The 23384-nt window shown below is 40.3% G+C and overlaps 1 long non-coding RNA gene across 1 annotated transcript; it reads left to right on the top strand.

Moving 5' to 3' along the window:
* Positions 1–15053: 15053 nt before the first annotated feature.
* LOC147301020 (uncharacterized) lies at positions 15054–19050 on the top strand. Its single transcript, XR_015127067.1, has 3 exons — positions 15054–15108; positions 18026–18179; positions 18777–19050. It is a non-coding gene; the product is annotated as an uncharacterized LOC147301020 (long non-coding RNA).
* Positions 19051–23384: the final 4334 nt, after the last annotated feature.

Here is a 23384-nt window from a genome sequence, read left to right as displayed (position 1 = left end):
GTGGCATGGTTGTTGGTGCTAGGTGTCCTGGCCCTACTATTTCAGAAACTCCTCGTCTGGGAGTTTCCCCACACAAAATCCCAGCATGGATTACACAGAATGGTCTGAAAAAGATTAAATATCCAGTGAATGGTAGTTCTCTGGGTGAAAAGGCCTCGTTGATGCCAGACGTGAGAGGAGAATTGCCAGGCTGCCTCAAGCTGATAGGAATCGCACTTGTAACAACTACGCTAAGCAGAAGAGCATCTCTGAATACATAACACGTCTAACCTTGAATCAGATGGCAGCAGCAGCAGATCACATCCAGTGGCATTCCTGTCAGCTAATAATACACAGGCTTACCAAAATTAGACAATAGAAGATTAGAAAAACATCATCTAGTCTGATGAGACTCTGATGAAACTTTCAGATGGTAAAATGTAAGCATGGATCCATTCTGTCTGTCAATGTGGTGTACGGGATATTTTTGTTGCACACTTTGGGCCCTTTTGAGCACACAACCTTTTATGACCACAGTGTAGATATCTTCTGATGCGTGCTTCCAGCAGGATAATGCACCATGTCACAAAACTCAAATAATTTAAAATGAATTCTTGAACATGACAATGAGATCCCTGTACTCAAAAGGCCTCCACGGTCAAAAGATCTCCATCCAATAGAGCACTTTTGGGATGTGGTGGAGCAGGAGAGTCTCACCATGGATGTTCAGCCAGCAAATTTACAGCAGTTGTGTGAGGCCATCATGTAAATATGGACCAAAGAGGAATGTTTCCAGCAACTTGTTGAATTTATGAATTAAAGCAGTTCTGAAGCTACAAAGGGGCCAACGCGCTACTATCAAGTTGTGACTAACTGAAGTGGTCAGTGAAAACTATTGCTAGTTTATCAACTAGCAATAAATCTATCACCATTTTTTCTGGCTCTGTGTGTGTGTGTGTGTGTGTGTGTGTGTGTGTGTGTGTGTGTGTGTGTGTGTGTGTGTGTGTGTGTGTGAGAGAGAGAGAGAGAGAGAGAGAGAGAGAGAGAGACGGAGGAAAATAAACCAAATTTCTCACTGATATTTTCCTGCAGACATTTTCCCTCTCACTCACAAATTGAAGGAATTGCTCTTCAGATACAAAAAGTTAATTTATGAGCAATAAAAACTGAACATAATCAAGGGAAATACTAGCCTGACTCTTCTTTGCAAAATAGCACCTCTAAAGCTCACTAATTAGCATATTTCATTTTGTTTATTGCTCCCCGACAGAAATGTAAGATTCATTTTGTGACTCTAAGTCACTTCATCCTGTGACACAGTCGCAGCATAGAGCAAAGTCCCCATAAAAAACAGCAACTCTTTGTTTACATCTTTGTGTTTATGTGAGCAAATGAGATACAGCATGTCAATTAGTGAGGTAAAGGGAATATTCAGACAGAACTTGAAGCAAATATTTAATGTAGCATAAGTGCATACAAAATTAATCTAACATCACAAATAGATGACAATTTGCTCTACATGGTGAAGATCGAGGCACAAACACGTACATGCGGGCTGAAAGGGTTTCAGCTTGGGTGAAAAATTAAGAATTATCTGGAAACTTTTTAAAATCAATTTCACAAACAAACAAGAGGGCAAAAGAAGAAGGAGAAAGTGATGGTAGTGGTAAAATCCAAGTTCAGTTGGAGTCTGGGATGGAGACTCACTCACACACAGTTTGTGTTATGTTCCTAATTACTCCCTGAGGAAAGTAACTTGCTACACTATAAGTTACATCACTTATGCTTATAATTACCAGTTAATGGCATGAACCTCAGGCTACAGCCCTGCGCTTATGAGGAGCAAAAGTGCTTTCTTTCAGTGTATGAACACCAGTCTAACAACAATGTTAAAAAGACAGCTTAAAGTGCACTTCACAGCAATTCTACTGTAGAAAAACAGTTACTGGTAGAAATGAAGGCTACACTGCTCTTTTGTAACCCGTTATCTGAAAAGCAGCGTTTGCCTGCGACTCGACCTGGTTACGTTTAGCTTGAAGATTATCCTGGGGTGTTGTTAGCTTTCTGTTAGCATCTGGCTTTTGCAAATGCTTGAAAAGACTCAGTGTTGTGGTTGTAGCAGTCTTTTCTGTCCCAAGCTGTTTGCGCTTTAACATATCTCCACTCCTTCTCCTCCCCACATAATCTGAGGTCAGCTGAACCACCCATCATGTATATAGCTGAAGATCCTTTGCAATACAACAACAGCATTAAAGTGTATTTCATTAAATTATTCCATTAAGAAAATTGTAATCTGGTTAATAAAAATAATTTGTACCACTCCACGATACATTTAATCACTAGTCGTTTAGTTACGTCCACCTTGCTGGTTCTGGATCGGATTTCAGAACTTCCTTCGTTCTTCATGACATCAGTTGAACAAGGTGCTGAGACATCCCTCAGATCAGCAGTTTCAGGAGTTAACTTTTCCACATTGTGATGCTCAGTTTAAACTTAAATAGGTTGTCTTGTCTGTGCCTACATGCCTAAATGCACTGACTTGCTTTGTGTGATTGTCTTATTAGATTTTTGCATTAAAACAGCAGCTGAACAGGTGTACTTAATGAGTGGTGAGCGTTAGCTGATTTGTTGGTTCAGCAGTCAAACTTGCAGGAAAAGCATGAGGCAAAAATTATTTGTTTTTTGTTTTTCGAGTGTACTTTATTGGTGTGTTCACACCAAACACAAAGCAGAACTGTTACAATAACTTATTACATGCAGAAGGTTTGCAAAGACACATTCAGGGATGGAGGTGAATCTGTGTGAGTTAGAAATATTTCACCTTGCACTTCATGCTGGGCTCCTGAAAGCCTATCAGCAGAGATTCTCCAGACCCCACTGACAGTCAGAAATGTTGGATGATCTAACTATAGCTCCTTAAGGGTGGACAGAACCATAAGGGTTAGCTTCAGTTTTATATAGAAACAAGAAGAGAGGGCTTGAAGAAAAGTGAGTGAAATCAGCGGACGACGAGTTTTAGCCCAGCTATAGCTGGCTGTACTCCATCTCCACTGCTGGATATTGGATATTTTGGGTTTCAACCCCCGTCCCCACTATAGCAACAGCAGTTGCATGAATAACTTTGCTTACAAAATACATGTACTTTGTTTTTTAACTGAGACAAACTGACTGCTTTCGCCTCTTTTTAGTCTCAGTTAAAAAACTAACAGTCCATCTCCATCTTCATGCTTAAGCTCAGCCATCAAAGCTGCATTTTGGTAAAATTGTTTGAATTGTTTTGTGAGTTTGAGTCTGTGATGTAAATGTATGTAGATATCTTAGCGAATCCATGGGTCGTAGCCTTTTCTCAGTGCACTGTTCTTCCACAATATCATCAAATTTACATGAATCAACTGTGATTTCACATGTAAAATAACATAAAATCACTGTAAATGTAATAAAACATAATCTCCTTGTTACCCAAATATATTTCTCTGTACATATGCATAGTTAGACTGTGAAAATACATTGCACCTGGGGTGAGGGCGCGGTCATGAAAACAATGTGACATGCCATTGGATGTTCGGACACATGACCATAAACATCAGCCAATGAATTAGAACTGACAACTACAAGGTCGCGGGTATGGCTGTGGAAAGCGCGGTGGAAGAGACAGATTGAAAGATCATCCACGCAGTGCTGCAAGAAAAGTATATCAAACTCAGCTCAGTAGAATCAACTTGGCATTGCTTAACCACTATGGCTCGTAGTTTACTGAGACGGTAAAAGGCATGGAATCCCTAGCTATGAAGGATAGTTTCTACAACGCTAATACCAGTTAGGGGGCCCACGATGACAGCCGCCACTGATGCATTTGTCTTAATGTGAAAGTAAGTATGCAACTTAAGAGCTAATAGGCGACGTGTTCCACTCTAGCAACACACCTGCACGTGCCAAGACGTGCTGCGTGATGAAGTGAGAGAAATAGGAAATAGAAGTAGCCCACTGTGCTAGCTTTGCCCTGTAAAATGTAATGGACATGTAAGCCAAGTATTTCCTTCTATTTTGTGGAAAGGAAGTAGGGCTAAAGCAGCTGAGGCGAATTATTTGACTACATTTAAACGTACATTGCATACATGTATTTGAATTTTGGCAGGTTTCATGATTCATAAGGTTGTTTTTTTTCTTTCCCTGCAGATTAGTAGCGTGAGTTCTCAAATTTATTCAGTAAGCTGTAAAGGTGAGTATTGTGTTACATTTACGGATGTCAAAAGATTACACCTGTCGCAGTTGTGGTGCTTTAATGTAAATGTTTGGGCACCCATGGTCAAAATTTCAGTTCATGTGAACAGTTAAGCAAGTAGAAGATGAAATAATCTCCAAATGGCTTAAAGTTATAGATGACATTTAATTTTAAATAAAATAATTTTCACATTTTTTTAAACAGAAAAGGAAAAGGCCCAAAGCAAAAGTTTGGACACCTTGTAGTTGACCGTAGGGCCCAAACTGCATGCCAGTGTATGTAATTGATATACATCAGTTGTAACATTGCAGTTAGTTGTTTGCGTCATGTGTGGGCTTGTTTTTTTGTCCCCTTGTCTCTTGTTCATGTACACAACAGGAAACTACTAGCCGAGCACTTCATGTTATCTGTGGACCAGGCAATTGTGAATGGCCATATCACTATCTTCAGCGACGCACTTATCTTGATGTTTGGGTCTTACTACTGCACGAGCATTTCTTATCCAGTAGCCCAGGCAGCAACCTTGGAGTTCTTGCAACGGTAAGGCGGCACCAGTCAATTTTATGCATTGAGACATAAGAATGATGAGACAGTGAAATCTAAAGTTATGCAATCCAAATCAAATCATCAGATCTCCTTACATTTGCAGCTAAAACACATAAGAATGAGCAATGCTTGAGTGTTGAGATGATTTGTAGATTGATAAATCAACAAATAACTAATATTTGCGTTTCAGATGGCTGTCTCTAAAAATATCCTTGATTCATGCTCATGTCAAGTTATAGAAAGAGACCTTTGAGTAGTAGATGTTCACAGATGTTTCACTACCCTGAAACAGCATTTGCAATAGACTCACAGGTTAACCAAACATCTTTGCATCACCCGTCTGTTCCACAATGACCTGCATGTCCAAACACGCACTCAAAAGCCAGCTCAATCTACACTTAGATTTAACCCAACTGTTAACTGTATATTTCTGTAAATTTAAGCATTATTATTCATATTGCCACATTAATTGACCTTGTTTATAGGTAATTTCATTGTTTACTCACATTATAATGTTCCTAATTTAATGTCTAAAAGCACTTTGAAAACGCAAAATCCCATGTAAAATTAGCGCAACAAACTAAATTTTTCATTACTGAAAATAACTGTATTTTTATGAGAAAGTTATTTTACGGTAGTATTTTGAATATTACTGTTTTTTAAGATGTTTTTTTTAACAGTGTGTGATAGCAGCGTCATTACAGCTCTCATACAAAAGGAAAAGGTCAGACTCATCAACCGCGTCTAATTAAACATCCATTAGTGAGCAATATGTAAATCGGCCCTCCAACTCTGCATGCACGCTGATGCATTCTGGTTACAACCCATTTGTCACAACCCTTTAATTCAGCCGTGAACGCACGCTCTTTTTAGGGCTCAGTTGCAGTGAACTTTCTCCAGTGGTAATATCACCTTTATCTTCATCTGTCTCTGTAATTATAGCCTTTGCAGCCACACTGCATCATATCTCAAAGCTGAGAACCACTGAATTAGTGCTTGAAATGTTTAAATTTCTCCTGTACAGCAGGGATCATGGATTTCTTTTTTTACTTCAGGTGGTGCAAGAAAAATGATCACTGATTCTTTATAAATTGCATGAATATGTATTAATGCAAAACCTTTACTCTAATCATCTGGTGATACATTCATAGCTTTAAAAGAGAGATCTCACTGAAGGGCATCAGATTATAAGTAAATAATTTGAAATGGTGTGACACAGCGGTTAGCAATATCACCTCACAGGAAGATTGTCGTGGGTTCAAATTTCAATTCAATTTAGCTTTATTTACATGGCAGCAAATCACAACACAGTTGCCTCAAGGTGCTTGGTACTGTAAGCTAAAGACCCTACAATAATTGAGAGAAAAGCCAAATCAGATGGACGAATGAGCAACTACTTGGTGACAGTGGGAAGGCCTCTACTTTATCACTCAGAGCCCCATCCGAGCCTTCATTTTCATCTCCACCACCACCAGCATGTGGACTCTGAAGAGTTTGCTCCTACTCCCTTCACTCCAGTGCTATCACTGTTTGGTGTGGTCAGAGCTGTAAGAAAGCACCTCAGTTGACCTGAGCACTTCAAATCAAGAGGAAATGATGTGATGGCAGAAAAATGTGTGTCATTTCTCTGCAGGTGTCATCACTCAGTTTGAAATTAAGCTAATTAAGGTCTTTGTAATTGCCTTTAAACTTTTTAGCTTTAAACATAAATACTAAAAGCCACAATCCCAGAGAGAACCAAGAAAAAGCAGGTGGGCACTTTTAGAAAATTGCACCATCAGAAAATCCAGTTCACTGCTCCGAGGGAAGCACATTTAGGAGCAGAGCCACCATGCATGTCGAAATTACAGTGAACATCTGCGAGCTGTTTACAAGATGGCAACAGCCACTGAACTAAAGGCCTCTGCAGATGAAGATTAGTCTATCGAGGAGAAATATTTTTCTAAAGCACCATTTAGTTTTTGACTTAACGAGAACGACGCAAAAAGACTTTCCACCATCCACACGGGATAGTTCACTGGTCCCCTTTGAGGATGGAGAGAAAGTAACATAGGCTATGCTGGTAAGAAGAGTATTTTAACTTTACCTTCTCTACTTACTCTTTTCAGCTGTTTATAAAAAGATATGTATCTATGAATAAAAAAAGTTCATGGTAAGATACCTGGCCGTGCTCAATAACTGTATCCAATATTTAAGAGTGTTTTCACACCTGCTCTGGTTCATTTTCCCCCTTGGTGTGGGTTCACATGTGCAGATGTGAAGGTGGATAACCACACGACCTTTGGAAGAGGTGTTCTCGATCCACTTCCAAACAAACTCCAGAGCGGTTTGTTTAAGGTGAGAATGTGAACCAACTATCAGGTTTACACTAGTTGCAGTAGAGTTTTACCAGAAAATAAAGTTAAATATGAACATTAGAAGTGAATTTGTCCTGTTATCCATTAGTCCAGAACACAGCACCTTGTTGTTGCTCCCACCCCAGAACAAAACAGACACACTGGCTAATAAGCAGTCTGAACGTTTTCACTGTTGATGGGAATTGATGTGAATTTAGCACTTCTGATTCCATTATTGATGTGACTAATCAATTTTATTCCTTATCAATTCTCACTGGCTTTGCTTTGAGAATCACCTCCATCGCTTAGCAGCATATCAAAGATATTGCATTCACACAAATTAACTGAACGCTGTGTGGTCAAATGTTTGTGCATGCTGGAGGTATTTCTTTGCTGTGATCAGTGTTGCAGTCGTTACACAGCACACTTTTCTTAAACTTAATGCACTACTTTACTTAATTACTCCCAGGAGGTAGTAATTTGTTATGCTGCATTTCTCCGTAAAAATAACCTGAAACACACTGTCTCATAAGGACCATTTAACTGTCAATGATCTGGGGTGTCAGTGTTGCTCTGATGCATGCTTTCGTCCTTGGTGTGAAGCTCAGGTCCCGCCCCCGTGCAGAGTCCTGGGTCTCTCTCCGCAATCAACGTGGTCCTCTTAAGGACCAGTTCAGACTCCACTCTTCGCTAGATCGTCAGCTAAACAGCAGCAGTAAATTGGCCTGTAAAGTGTTTCCTTGTTTAATCTCATGCTCTTTGTCTCCAGTTTCCTGCACCTTTGGATCATTATCTACTTACATCTGCACTTACCTGGGTTTCATCTGACACTGGTCCAACTCACTGCCTGAACCTTACCTGCCAGCTGGTTCACTCAACTTCCTGTAGAGAATCTGGAAACTCACCTGCCTACTACTCACTGTAACCATCCACCACCCGGAAAATAAGGTCGGACATCTTTCTTCACTCGCTGCTCACTGTGCCACTGCCTCTGGAGAGTCACCCCTCCATCAATAGCCTTAGTTCACCAGTTTGCTAAGTAAGCAACCTTCTTTATTCACCTTACTATAAAACTTACCTGCTATCTCCTGCACTGGAAATAATAACACTCCCGTTTGTTACAGTAGAGGCTACATTTCACTGTGTGTTATACTTGTATAACTATGCATGTGACAAATAATAAAGAACCTAGAACCTAGAACCTAGATCCAGCCTCTGAAGTTTCCTCCCTTCTCCATTCTACTATTGACTATGTCTGTGTTTAATAAAAATTAGTTTGAGTTCAAAACAGTCAAGTATTGAGTCTGCTTTTGGGTTCACTTTTACACGCCGGCCACTCGGCCTTGACATTAACAAAATAAACATATAGGACACATATGATCTCAGCATTTAGATATGAATGCAAAGCCAACAGCACGAAGCAAAGGTGAAAAGCATCCCACAGAGACTTTAAAACGATCTTCACACTGATTCTACTTTAGAACTATGAAGAGGTTGAAACAGCGGCTACTGCCTCACTGCTCATCCATCTGTTACCTGTTGAGGTTCAGGGTTTGGCTGCTGGGCTGGGGTCAGCATTCATTCAGCTTTAACATCACTCTGGGTTGTTTTTTTGTTTTTCTCTGTGTTAAAGTAAACCAAAGGGGAAAAACTACAAATTTACAAACTCATCAACTGATTCACACTGCAGCAAACGAACTATAGGCCTTTAAAAATCTTTAAATTACAAATGCTACATAATTAAGAAAGCAACAATCTAACCAATTTTAGTCGTTTTAGTCCCCCAAAGCTTGGCTTTGGGTATCAGCTAATATTGAGCAATGATCGGTGTTACATTTCCTGCTTTGAAGAAATGACTGAGATTCTTTTATGGGCTTCATTTAGCACACATGCTTGCTATAAAATCACCTCTGGGACCCATAAAAGTACAAAAAAAACCCCAAACTAAACTTCCTCTTTATCATTTGCACCATGTGCTGCAGTGGCTTCTGTCCTTTAAACAAACTAAATATGTTGGTGTTGCATTGTTGCATGTGAAATATGGGCCAACTACCAAACTAACTCTGCTCTTACTCCTACTTCAAGAAATACCAGTTATGATGTAATGAACCATTTAACTCGGTATATTAGATAATATTGTTACAGCATTTTATGACCATTTTGTATTTCCAATGAAAGCTTTTAACTGAACATAATTTAAGCAACAATAGTGTTTATACTGTTTTGGTTATGTAAAACTAGCATCTCATAAGTGATTTCCTCTGCATGCCAATCTAATGTTTATAAACTATAATATTTAGAAAAACCGATAACTAGAGATGCTCTGCACTGACATATGGAGGAGAAAAAGCTTGACTCTGTGCTCAGAGGCATTTGTTAAACCCAGCACTGCAGCCTTTGACTCACCTCTGAGTGTGTATGCATCACACTGTGTAGGAGGCCTGGCCAGTATGAATTAAGTTTCTTAATTGCCATTGTGCACATATTTCAATCTCCAACAAACCCTTTCCCGGCAATCACAGGAGATGACCGATATAGATTCTGTGATTAGAATAGTTGGCTTCAGCCTCCTCCACTTACAAGCCAACAGGCTTATTGTTATTCAATGAATCTCAAGGAAAAGAGGAGCTAAAAAGACAAAAAGCACGGCAAAAATGAAAGATGAGCAGAAGGAAGGGAAAACTGAGAGGGAGATAAACAGGTACTGAAAGGGGGAAGGGAGGGCAGGAAGGACAGAGAGTGGCAGTGAGAGAAATGATTGACATAAAACGGTGCTGCCATGCCGCCCGGGCCCAATTACAACGCCATTATGGAATCGCTATAATGACGCATCATTTAGTGTGCTGTACAGCTGCTCTGCCTGGTGATGTTGGACCAGTCCAAAGCGCCATTATTCCCACCTCCTCCTGCGGCTCTGGACCCAGACAAAGGACAAGAACAAAGGCTGTGTGTGGGTTTTCTTTTTTCTTTTCTTTTTCAGTCTTACATTTCTGACCAGAACCTTATTTTTTCTGTAGTTTCTAAGCTATGTTAAGATGAAAATAAAACAGCAGAAGTCACAACTTAACACGCATCAAAACAAAACAGATAGCAAAGCAGGCAGAGGTAACGCTAACGCAGAAAAGAGTGGAACTAAATGGTTGAGGGAAGTGTTGAACAGTCTGGACAACTGGTTCTCATTAAAAATGAACGCTCTCAGGTCTTCGTATATTATGCATGTGGTGTACATTTAGGAGACTTGAATCATCTATTTTCATTTCGACTGCATGAGGAGCCACGCGTTGTTCCCCAGCACAGTGCAATAATGTGATGCTTAGGCAGATTGTTACCCTGGGATCCAAAGTGTGTGGCACTCAGACTCTCTCTGGCTCCCAGGTGTTAGAATAGGCTGGTAGAAACATCATCGGCCACTGCATACACACCATCTGTCCCTGAATTCTCATTACTCCCCTCAGAAAGGAATCGAAGAACTCCTGCAAACTCTGGCAGCTTCTAGGCTAAATAGGCAGTCACACACTGTGGCTGGCTCACAGAAATAATACAGAGAATGAGAAACTGACTTACTGACTAATTCGCTGGGTTCTTACTTTGCTTTCTTATTATTTTGCCATTTTGCTCTTTTTGGCCTGCTGATTATTTTGCCTAATATCCGATTCACATCATAAGTCACTACCTCACAGAGGTGCAGATGAGCATTAATGTTGCATGTAGTTGATACGTTTTTAAGCTGACAGAACTATAGTCCAAAGTTGTGTAATGTCTGATTGGCACTGATGTCAGTCCAGTGAATTCACAGCTAGCGAGTGGAAAAGCTCCTGACAGTAAAGTTACGTGAGGTGGCAAATTAAGTCTAGAGAATCACTGCAACTCAATGTTTTTTTAATAGTTTATTCAGTTTAATCAGTTAGGACCTTTTTCCCGTCCCGGAGCACAACCCATTGATAACTGACTGCCGTCACCGCCTGTCCTCAGTTTCCCTTACCACACATCCCCATCCCAGTCCTCTTGCTTTGTCTGCCAGGTGTTTCCCAGTCGTCTCCACTTTCTTTAGGTTTCAGTTTTGGGATTGTCTTATAATATTAGTTACCAACTTTGTCAGGGTGTGTCCAAGCCATCTCCATCTCCTTCCCAAGATCTCGTCTACTATGGGCCGTTGGTCTGTCTGCTACATCAACACAAGCTGATGATGGTATGTCTTTTCTTCCCATTAGAGTGAGAGGATCTGTCATGGGCACTGGTACACATTAATCTTAACTTTGCCCAGTGCAGATGTTCGAGTTGGTGTGTTGGCAGATCTAGACTTTCCTCACCTGGACAAATGTTGCTGCCTGGCTGATTCTGGTCTTCACATCACCATAGTTTCTTTTGAGCAAGCCAAAAGTTAAATGCCACTCACTCATCTAACCAAGCGGCAATTAATTTAGTTTAACAAAATCTGCCTACTAGCACAAATTTATGAAAAATCTAAAGTGAGAAAAAATGAGCATAGCGCCAACTCAGCAAGCCCAAAGCAGCTTATGGCTCAGCTGATGTCCTTCTACACATCCACTTGTTTATCACAAACCTGCTGCACTATTTAGCTTTAGCTTCATAAGATAACCATCACCAGTGTGTGAATGTGTGTGTGAATGGGTGGATGACTGGATATGTAAAGCGCTTTGGGGTCCTTAGGGACTAGTAAAGCGCTATACAAATTCAGGCCATTTACCATTTATTTATAACTGATGCAGTTTGCAAGCTGCTTTGCAACCCACTTCCAACCCAGATCTGTTGTCATTGATGCCTGCTCTTTTCCATGCATCATGTTTTTGATATTGCTTACTTTCTATGGCTTTTTACATATGTGAATGGAAGAGCAGGGGGATCCCAGTCAATCCAGTCTTCTTTTCATTATACTGATCCTGACTGAACTATAAGATGTGGTTTATATGATGTAATCTGGCAGATGGAATTAATGGAATTTCTGCTTATTGCCTGGAACTCTTAAAGCAATGACAAGACTAGAAGTCACCGCACAAAGCAAAACAAACAGAAACAGAAATAACAGTAGATACAACTGTAAGGCACTAACGCTTTCCACAGCCAAACAAATGTAGTTTGGTACCCTTGGGTCAAATAAGGGACACTAAAAGGGAACACAGAAAGCTTTAAAAGTCAAATCTTCCAGCACAGAAACAGCCTTTCCTTGTTTCTGTGCTCTTCCTCACAGAGATAGTGGAGGGTATAAAACAAAACCTCCAAATCCAGGACGTGAACTAAAAAGAGTCTGGTGAGACTAACTGCCTCCTCGACACACACGCTGAACTGTCTCACAACAACACTGCTATGCAATGAAATAACGTGGAACACTAAGGGGAAGAAAGCAAAAGTCAAAGTAGATTAAAAGGTTATCTGGCCATAAATGGATATTTTGAACTGACAGAAAGCCTCTCTTACTGTCAGAGATAATAAGCAGAGACAGACCATAACCAAGCACAGGCTCAGTAACCACAAATTGGCCTTAAAAGACACAAAGGTCATGGCAAGAAAAGGTGAGCAGAATATATAAAAAAATTCTTAAGACTTCTTTCTCCTCTCCGATGTTCTACCTTCAGCAAAATAAGGCACATTTATCAGGTCAAATGCAGAAAACATAAATATCTAAGTTTAATGATATCTCTAAAGTGTAAGAAACCCCCCTGAGATGGAGCTACTGTTAATGATTCAGCATAACACTGCAGCTGTGTACTCTCCAGTTTTCAAACACTAATTGCTTCCCAAATTAAACAAGTAGCTTCTTATTTAGCTCTCAGTAAGAAAATAAATAACTGTATTTCCCAGAAACTTTTGGAATTTGGGAAGGTCCAAAAGAAATGTTTCCCCTTGGGAAACGGAAAACTCTTGTACTTTAAATTCCAAAAGGATCTCTGAAAGTATGAGCATAATGTGATTTTTGAAGGGACATGAGAAGTGGAGATTAGCAGTACACAAAAGTTGTGCAGTTGTGATAAACTTCCCCCCAAAATACTTATTATTAGTTCTGAGGAGTACGCATGAGAAAGAAAACTATCTATTCAAGACAAAAAGAGCAGCTTGGCTCTTCTCATCAAGCGTGTGACCAGTGGCTCAAACTCCCAAAGGATAAAAAGTATAAAATTATTGTACTGGGTGCCTTTTAGGCTGGTAATAGAAGAACTTAAGCCTAATCAACTGTTGTTACACAACATCAGCTAAAAGCCCCATGGCAATGGCTTAATTGTGCTAATTACTACAAATGAGTACGATGCCATGTATCTACAAAGAGCATGCAAACTGTGTTGGTGCAAAATTATGAGTAATTACAGACACGTAAAGGTTTGAAAAGTAATTAGGTTATGAAAACACTGAAAGAAAAAGATTATAGTGAAAGTAAAATGTGTAAATGTCAAGGTGTTGCCGGCTTTACTTGTGTATGTATCCTTTTTAAAATGCACAAGCTTTTCATGTTAATAAGTTATGAATACAGAGGTGCAAAAAGGATCTGTGAAGAGCAAGCCTTAGTTTTTCCATTAAAGTCTTCAACCCCTCAAGAAGCGTCTTGTTCTCCTTAGCTATTAATTGTCCAGGACAGAAAGGGAAAGCAGCGCCGTGCAGTGCTCCCTGAGAGGTGCTATCTACAAGCACCGGTGAATGCAGTAATTATCTCTATCACATTTCAGGAGAGTGCACGAAACTCACACAACGAGAGGTTTCACGTACCCTCAACAGTTTTGACATTCAATCACACACGTGTGCGTCAGACGTGGAAAAAACATGAATGTATTTGCATAAATGCAAACGTGCAGTAAAAGAACTCCGCTGTCGCTCTAGTCCAGCATTGCCATCAGTAGCCAGTGGTGTCGCCCACACTCAGGGGCTGAAAAAGGCCAAAAACTCAGTTCCTTATGTGACCACTAGAGACTAAGTCATGTTAATCCCAACTCCCCATTTAAACTCCCATGTCTACTTGATAAAATTCTGACATTTTATAACTGTGTTAACCATCCTGTGTTAACAGTAGGGATGGGAGTCGAGAACCAGTTCTCTACAAGAACCAGTTCCCAGTTCAAATCCTTGGTTCGTTAGTCTGCCTACCTATTGATCCCGCTTATCACAGTTCCACTTACAATTGTCAGTAAGCCAATTTCAGTTCGTGTGCCGATAGAGGAAATAGTGGCACAGTCAACAGCGTGGATATAGATTTTTTTTTTTATTACACAAAAGGACAAGAGTGTGATGGTAAAGTGCAGACTGCATTCAAGATAGAAACAACTGCATTATACCACTAACTCAACTTCAGCTCCTTACAAGCATCTACACAGTCAGCAATACCTCTAATATGCACAAATGTTTGACCACACAGCATGCAATTAATTTCCACAAATGTAATCTCATTAACATGTTGCTTAGAGATGGCGGTGACTCTCAAGGCGGAGCCAATGAGAACTCAGTGAGAATCAATAAGATGGAATCAAAATCCCATCCCTACTTGTCGCTCCACCCTTGCATCCCAAAACTAAGTTCCTGGTTTTGATAATTGGGTTTTATGTTTTCCTGTTCTGGATTCTTAGTTATTCTAGTTTTTGTTCTTCTAGGTTTGTTTCTATCTTGAGTTTATTATGCTTGCTTCACCAGTGTTTGTTGTTATACTCCCTGTTTTACTTCGATGGTTTGTTGGCTTTTGTTTCTTACTGCTGTGATTGCTTTGATTACTTTCATCTGTGTCTGGTTTCCATCCTGTTTCCAACCCCAGTTAGTTGTTAATGTGTATACAGTCCTGTCCTTCCTCATAGTCTTTGTCTTTCTCTCCGTACTAAAATGGAGAGGTTAAATACAGCTGGTGTAGACAAATCAGTGGTATGAGTGTAAAAGGAAAATGACTGTACATTAGTGTATTATTAAAACAGCTGCATGAATGTGTGTGCACCCTGCTATATTCATAAAATTCAGCCTATCTGAATCCAGGGGGAAAGCCAGAACATTCCAGCCATGTATGTTTACAAGCTCATCAGTATTGTTGCTGTATCGGTAAGAATGCGATAATTTAATATTAATATTCATTATGTGCACTTTAACACTGAGATAAAGATTAACATTATAAACACAGAACTTGGCTAACATTATGATACATGAAGAGGTGGAAAAGGAATAGCATGTTCACTACAAGCAGGGCAAACATTAGCTAACCAGAGGTTAAAAAATATTGACAAATGTAAAACCTGCTAAATAGATTCAATCTTTATAAATTTCAGTAAGTAATGTAAGGTGGGTGATATAACCTTTATAACTGTTTTCTATTAAAACGTACCCCCCCCCCCCCCCCCCCACCCCCAATGCTACTGTATTTTAACTGATTTTAAAACTAGCTTGACTTATTAGCTAACCATGTTAGGCTAACGGCTACTACCATTCAAAAACAAATTAGCAGGATAACACAACACTGAAGTAAAAGACATAACTAAAGTAAAAGACAACTTTTTTCATCACATTATCTTCACTGTACCTCTGTCACGTTTGGGTAGTTTTGACATTGTTGATAATGCTTTCTGGCGTCGCGTCTGAAAACTAGCCCATCCCCCCCAGACAGAAGGTATAATCTGATCAGCAAGAGGAGGTGTTGGTGGTGGTAGGGAGACTTAGGAAAGTATTAATATTTTTTCGTAGGCTTGGGTATACAGTTAAATCACTTTTCATGTTAAGAAATAATAGCTGAGTATTAAAGATACGGGGTTTTTTCCTTCCCCCACTTGTGGCGCTCCTAGATGGACGTTAGCATTTGCTAACGATAAAAGTGAAAATCACAAAGCCGTGGCTGATGTAACAGTTACTGCAGCCATCTTTGATTCACAGTTTTATGGATGTGCTTCATGGCAGTATAACATGAAAAATAACTGTCAGAGACTGGTTGGAATATCAACGTCTGTCACTGGAGAGGAGCTCAAATAACATTTACGCGCCATAACCACCTTCATCTCAGCAGCAGTCAGGTTTAGTCAACTGGCTGTTTCCATCTTGTAATGAAAATATGCTTTTGTGTGCCTTTCCATGGAAATAAAGTCCCAGTATAAGAAAAATAATGTTGATGGTAAATCTGACACCAGCAATGCAAACCACGTACTTGCGTAGCAACGGGGAAGTAAGGAACAGTGAGCAGTCAGTTGTCTGGTGTTTTTGGCAGCAAGCATGATGTCCTTTGATTCGAGGGAAGAAGCTTTTGTTTTTGTGCAATCTTGCAATTATAATGAATTTGCAGATTAAATGGTCTGAGAACAAAATGACCTCCGCTAATGATAAACACACATTTTCAAACACTACCTACTTTGCACATCTCCCCAGCATTTCAGAGAAAACCGTGTTACGCTTTCAGATTACTACAACCAGGAGCTTTTAAAGCATTTTAGAGACTGAACTGCAGCTCCAAACCGGGGCAGACCAGACAATGCATTCCCTCAGGGACAGGAGTGGGCCACAGAGACAAAAACCTCTTCATTTAGAAGCGGCAAGCTGCTGACCCGATGTGGATCTCATATCTTGCTAGCGTCTCCCCCGGCTACAAATATATGTGTATGTACTTTTCCATTTGATTTGGTGTCAGCGGTCAGGGACGATAATGGGGTAAACAGTGTATTGCTCGCCGAGTGTCTGGCCAGCTGGAAGAGAAGACATTTTTGAAACTTTGCTGTTAGATATCTTCAAGGGAGTGAAAGGAGGAGGCAAGGTAGACTTTAGATACATTTCTATGTATACATAATTGATAATTCTGTGTGAGTGTGTGTGCGATGCTGTAAGATTAAGCCCCAGGGGAGATAAGAGCATGCTCTGCAATCTCTCTCGCTTTCTCTCTGCTTCCCTCCATCCCTTTTGACTTGTGCTCCATTAGATGAAGTGATCAGAGTGGCACCCTGCAGAGTGACAGACAAAGAAAGTAAAAAACACACAGCGCTCTTATGATTCACAAAGATATCACAGCAGCAGAGCAGAACTCTGTTGTCTATTACATGAAAATAAAATGGAAACGTTTGAGCTGTCAGGAGCAACTGGTGGCCAACTGACAAAACTATAATCACTTAAATATCAGATTATCATATCAAAGTCTTTGGTATAAAATAGTGGTGAAAATGATTTTTCTGACATTTATTCTTGAGTGTTACTTCTCTGTTTTTGCCTCTTCTGGCTTCTGAAAATGATTTAAATAAACGTGCAGCAAAAATGCTCTGACGTTACCGCTACTAATTTTCATTTATGTCTTCAGTTTCATGAGTCAAAAAGGAATTGCGTTTATGATGTTTTAGTCTGGAAAACATTAGGTTTAGGCTTCTTTTCTTAAACAATTTTCAAGGTTCAAAGCACTTTGTCTGCTTCCAGTATACATTTAGACTAGTAGGCTTAGAAAGGATAAAAGATCGGCCCGTGTTCCCGATTCACCTCGCTACCACGCGCGCTTTCATTTAAATATCTAGCCTTCTTGCGTCTCTGTATTAGGCTGTGTTTCAGTGGCCTGCCTCTTGTTGATTTACTTTATTAATTTGTGTTTTCTTGTTGGAGTGAAGTGCTTTTTGTTTGTGCTGTCCAAATTATTTGTGATTTTGAAAAATACTATTCAGATCCATTTTAGAAGACGCAAAAATATGTCTTTGATGCTTTCATGGAGAATAAAGTTAGTTTTATTAAAGCACCTCGTCTTTCTTTTGTAAAGCACTTTGTGATGTCTGATATAGGTGCTATATAAATTCTTCCCTTACCTGCAAATGGCTTTGCTCTTTTAGAATAACAGCACTGTTTTTCATTCTGTTTCATCTCACACCTCAGATAACATCTTCTAAAGAATTTAAAACCCATTCCGTTTCTCTAAGTTTTTATTATATTTATTAAACATGGCCAAAGTTTCAGTGTACAAGACCATGCAAAAGTTTGAGCCATCACTCATTTCTTTATATTTTGTCAGGGCTCTGTGTGCAGGCAAGCGGAGGTGAGGATCCAAACGCAGGAGTCGTGAAGCCAAATTTCAACAGAAAACCACAGTTTTATTGCTGGCAATGAACAAACATGAGCAGAACAATGAAATATGAGAACTGGCAACACGCAGGCAGAATCTGAGGGTAGGACACGACACTGAACAAGGGCAAACACAGGGCTAATATACACAGGGAAGTAATCAGGGAATGGAAGACAGAAGGGAGACACAGCTAGGAGAGATCAGGGCTAACGAGACAGGGGAGCAGTAAAACTGAACACACTCACATGAGACACAGACCTTCACAATAAAACAGGAAACATGATTCACTACACAAAGACACAGACTCAACACTGAGAGGCAGACAGAAAATAATACATGGAACTCAAACTATACACGAGACAACAAATCCTTAAAACATGAAACTCTAATAATAATCATCATCACCATCAGCAACACAAGCACTACAAGAGAGTAAGAAAACAATCCATAATGCAAAACACACACCTAACATAACAACTCAAAATACTGGGTCAAACTGACCCAGAACCGTGACATATTTTGCAAGGAAAATGTGGATTAGTTGCAGTGATTTATTGAAATGTGCAAATACACATGGAAATACAGCAAAACCAGAGTTTGCACAGTAGTAAATATGTGGTAATAACAGTTTTAAGAGCATGGCAGAAATAAAGATCTTCTTCTCTGGACTTTGTAACGCCAAATGACCTGTACTCAGCAGGAGAAAAGCACAAAAGCACCCTCCATGCTATAGCCCATGAAGCAGTCCATTGGCCATACAGGATCCAGCAGTGAGGCCTTCAGCTGTGGCAGCAGAGCAAAACTGTCCATCCTTTCCCCGGCAGCGCTCCGTCGCTGATGAATCTCTCCTTCGAAATCCACTCTTTTAGTTTAACAGTCCTTTAGATCTGCTACAAGCTTTAACATGAACAAACTGAAGTGAGTTAAATGTACTACTGCACATTCAGCTAATGTATATAATATATAATGTTCTCCCCCCCAAGTGTGTTATACTTGTATAACTATGCATATAATGAATAAAGAACCTTGAACCTTGAACTAACAAGAGATCCCGATCCTGATGAGGCGAGACTCCTGCTGATCTCCTTTCTTCTTCATAATCACACAGATGGCTATGACTCCTCTAACCTCCAGATGTTGCTGTTGAGGCATTTTAATCAGAATTTCAGTGATGGATACTTTCCAAAATAGATTTTATTTTAACAAATGCCACAAAGATCTGAATAAATATGTATTTATAAGCTGCTATGGGCTGTGGGGAGGCCAGTCCATGACTGATATCGTTCCAAATTCAAATTTTATTTGTCACATACACAGTCATACACAGTACGATATGCAATGAAATGCTTACACAACTGCTCGTGACCTAAAGAAAAAAGAAAAGATAGGAAATAAATATGAAAATTAAAAAGGGTAAATTTAACTAGGAAGGAATAAAATTAAATAAAATTAAAGTTAAAGTTAAAAATGAAATAACTGTACAACACAAATTAGAATGAAGGGTAAATTTAACTGGGAAGGAATAAGATAAAATATATAAATTAAAGTTGAAAATAAAATAACTGTACAACAAAATACACAAATACACAGTATAGAAATATATAAGAATGTATGAGAAAATATAAATATATATATAGACAATAACAGCAGCCTAAATGCAGTGCAAATATGCTTAAAGTGATTTAAGTGATGAAGTGAAAACAATGTCCAGAATGTCCATATGTGCTGTGTGGTGGTGTGATTGAGAGACCGTATCGCCTGCGGGAAGAAGGAACTGGTTGTGGACTTCGGGAGGTCCAGAGAAGGTCCACTGCCGGTTCAGATAGAGGGGGAGGAGGTGGAGGTGGTCAACAAGTACAAGTACCTCGGGCTGTGGGTGGACAATAAACTGGACTGGTCATGCAACACAGAGCACCTGTATAAAAAAGCCCAAAGCCGACTGTACTTCCTCAGGAGGCTGAGGTCTTTTAACATCTGCAGGAAGCTCCTGAGGATGTTTTACCAGTCAGTGGTTGCTGGAGTACTTTTCTATGCTGTGGTGTGCTGGGGGAGCAGCACAGCAAAGAAGGACTCATGCAGGCTAGAGAAACTGATCAAGAAGGCTGGCTCTGTGGTCGGCATGAAGCTGGACACTCTGGTGACAGTGGCAGAGAAAAGGACACTAAAAAAGCTGCTGGACATTATGAACAATGCTGGGCATCCTCTGCACACGGCCATTAACAACCAGAAGAGTCTGTTCAGTGACAGGTTGCTTCTCCCCAAGACAAGAACTAACAGACTTAAAAACTCCTTTGTCCCACACGCCATCAGACTGTTTAACTCCTCTCTGGAGGGGAGAGGGAGGGGAAACAGGAGGACAAAGGAGGGGGGAACAACTAAGCTGTAGTGCCTCTTCACCTCACTGTGCAATACTTTTTGTAAATAGTCAACAGTGCAATAGACTCAATACTTGAAATGTGCAATTCACTTGTATTTTTATTTTTTATTCCTATTTATTCTATTTATCCCCTTTGTATATTTTATTTATATTTGTCTCTGTATTTATATATGTGTGTGTGTGTGTGTGTGTGTGTGTGTATATATATATATATATATATATATATATATATGTATATATATATATAACAATTCTGTAACTGTAACTTCGGTCGTTGCTGTGCTTTTTGGAAGTCGAATTTCCCAGAGGAACCCACCCGAGGGATTAATAAAGTTCTATCTTATCTTATCTTATCTTAAGAAGCTCCTCCTCAGTCTCTGTGTTGGTCTTCAGGAAGCGGAATCGCTTGACCTCAACAGAGAGAACGGTCCGTTGTTGGGATGGCAGAGGTCCTTCACGATCTTCCTGGCCTTGGTCCAGCACCGCCTGCTGTAGACTGAGTGCAGGTCAGGGAGCTCGGAGCGGATGGTGCGCTCAGCTGACCGCACAACCCTCTGTAGAGCTCGTCTGTCCTGCATGGTGCTAAAAAAAATAATTTCTTTCCTGAGTTGTCTTTTATGTGTAGGCACAACACTGGTTCACCCCTTGAGTTATGTGCCTTTTTATGCTTGAATGATTCATAGGTCAGTGTTAAGTGGCTTTTTAAAAAATCCTCTGAAAATGGTCAGATACGCAGACAAACTAATGTCCAAAGAAAACTATTAATCCCAAATTATTTAGAAATATCAAACCAGGTTGAGCCTTTCTGGAAAGTTCAGTACAGAAACAGACAGGTGATATATGAAAGGACACACTTAGGGTACTATAGGGCATTACCCTTGATCTGAGCTTTAAGAATTTGATCTTTTTGTGTGTGTGATTGTTTGTTTGAATGGGAAAAAGCTACTTTTTTGCTTAGACTCATCACTGTGAAGTAATGTTAACTCCAGATTGTGGTGCCTGTAGAGTAGAGAAACCATTGGCACTTGGTGTGTCACCACATTCCCAGTGCAGTTCAGTCTGTCATCAGATAGGACACTGTAAAATGAAGGCTGGGTGGCGTAACCAAAACATGGGGAGGACAGTATCCTGGGTCTCCCTGGGTATTTGAAATGCAGGGTAACTGTGGAAAAACTATCTGCCAAAAGAAAGAGTTCTGTTACCAGAAGGAGGCGACAAAGGAAGCAGGAGATTTTTAAAAACCTGCAGTTAAAGGTTATGACTAGAATTCACTTAATGAGGAAAAATATAACGCTTAAGAGTCCAAACGTAACATTAAGTTGGTGCAAAAATCTCATTATCTTAACACAACAGGGTGTTTGTAAATGGTCTTGCTACAATGCTACAACAGCACTTTACAGAATCTTTACTCCTCTTTACTCTTTCACTCGTGTGAGACTCCAAACAGAAAAATGGCACTTCCTGAGAACTACAACACAGAATATCAGTAGGACACTCCATAAATTGAATTAGGCTTATTAAGTAAGTCAGCAACGTCAAACCCTGATTACTTCAGAGTCCACATTTCCTTCCTGTCCACCCTACAGAGCGTGGTACAGTAAAGCTCTCTGAGAGGGATGTGATGCGCTCAGGCTTCACCACCGTGGGACCAGAGCAGCCTTTAGTGCCTAATGACCTGTCTGTATGGCAGAGATAGAAAAGGAGAGCCACAACAGGCACCCGCTGCTGCGATTCATCTTCATTTTAATTGGGAACATTTTGTTGCTCTCTTCTCTACATTAATAAACCAGGACCCCGCAGCAGTTTCTTTAAAACTCATTAATGTGCAAGAAGCAGTCCAATCCGCAGGTGCTCCTGAACAGAGGGCACATCAGAAAAGCCATTTTCCTCCTTCTCCGTTTTATTTGCTGTCAGATTTTCGTTTCACAATCAGAAATGCCATAATTTTTCTCTCGTCGTTTCCATTTCTGCTGCTGCACCGTTAGCTGCGCTGACACGTGAAGAGACAATTTACTTTGGACGTTATTACCGAGTAAAAAAAAGTCTTGTTAATGACTTCTGAGAAACAATCAAATACTCCTTTTCAGATCAGGTTAAGCTCTTGCAGGATTTATTGACATACAGTATCCACTCAATAAATTTCTCCCCCAGAGCTGAGCAATGGGTGTGTGAAGCGGCACACAGTGAGGGAGAAGCAACCGACAAAGGGTCAGCTGCTGCTGCAAACGCTGGTGCTGCTTTGGGAAAGCGAGTAGTGATTCATGCTGGCAAATTGATTCATTTCTTGTGCTGATAAGCACCTTTTTTTTTTCTTTGTACCCTCATGCTGCAACAGCTTTGAAAAGAGCCGCTGAGAAACACGTCTCCATCGCCACAGCGTAAAGGAACAGGGTGGGCACACAATGACAGCAACATCTTACAATGTGCAGTGGTGCAGTCCAGGTCAACGTCACAAACTACAGCTTCGACAGTCGGCGTTTGGTACGAACTGCACCTTTCTGAATGCTGGAAACTTTGCTGCAGAGCTTTTTGTGTTGGGCTTTCACTGTGTTCTACATCTATTTACATTGTAGTTTCTATTTTATGCCGTGATCTCAGCAGTTTATTGCTGTGATTGCAGCTGCATGACAATCTGTGCGTGCACCTGTGTGTGTGTGTGCAGCAAGTACACAGCAGGTATGTCTCTGCTTTGAGGAAATGGAAGCTTTGACCAGCCCTTATCAGTACTAAGCAGTCCATAGCAACAAACCAGGCAGCAAAATCCATCCTACGAGAGCCCACTGGACAGCCAGCACTACACATCTTAGCTCTGCTTCTCCGCAGGAGATCACCTGTGATGCAAGCAGCTGGACTTCTCACCCAGCGCTCAGCATCAGAGGTAGGCGAGCACATGTCAGCCGACACAGGGAGTTAGATCAGCGCAGCAGTGGT

The sequence above is a fragment of the Aulonocara sp. 'chitande type north' Nkhata Bay genome, linkage group LG23 (assembly GCF_057382095.1).
Source record: "Aulonocara sp. 'chitande type north' Nkhata Bay isolate Kocher_YH1m ecotype deep benthic linkage group LG23, A_spYH_male_GT1.1, whole genome shotgun sequence".
In the NCBI taxonomy this organism is placed as follows: domain Eukaryota; kingdom Metazoa; phylum Chordata; class Actinopteri; order Cichliformes; family Cichlidae; genus Aulonocara; species Aulonocara sp. 'chitande type north' Nkhata Bay.
The sequence above is the reverse complement of the archived record's forward strand: the minus strand, read 5'-3'. Positions and strand labels throughout refer to the sequence as shown.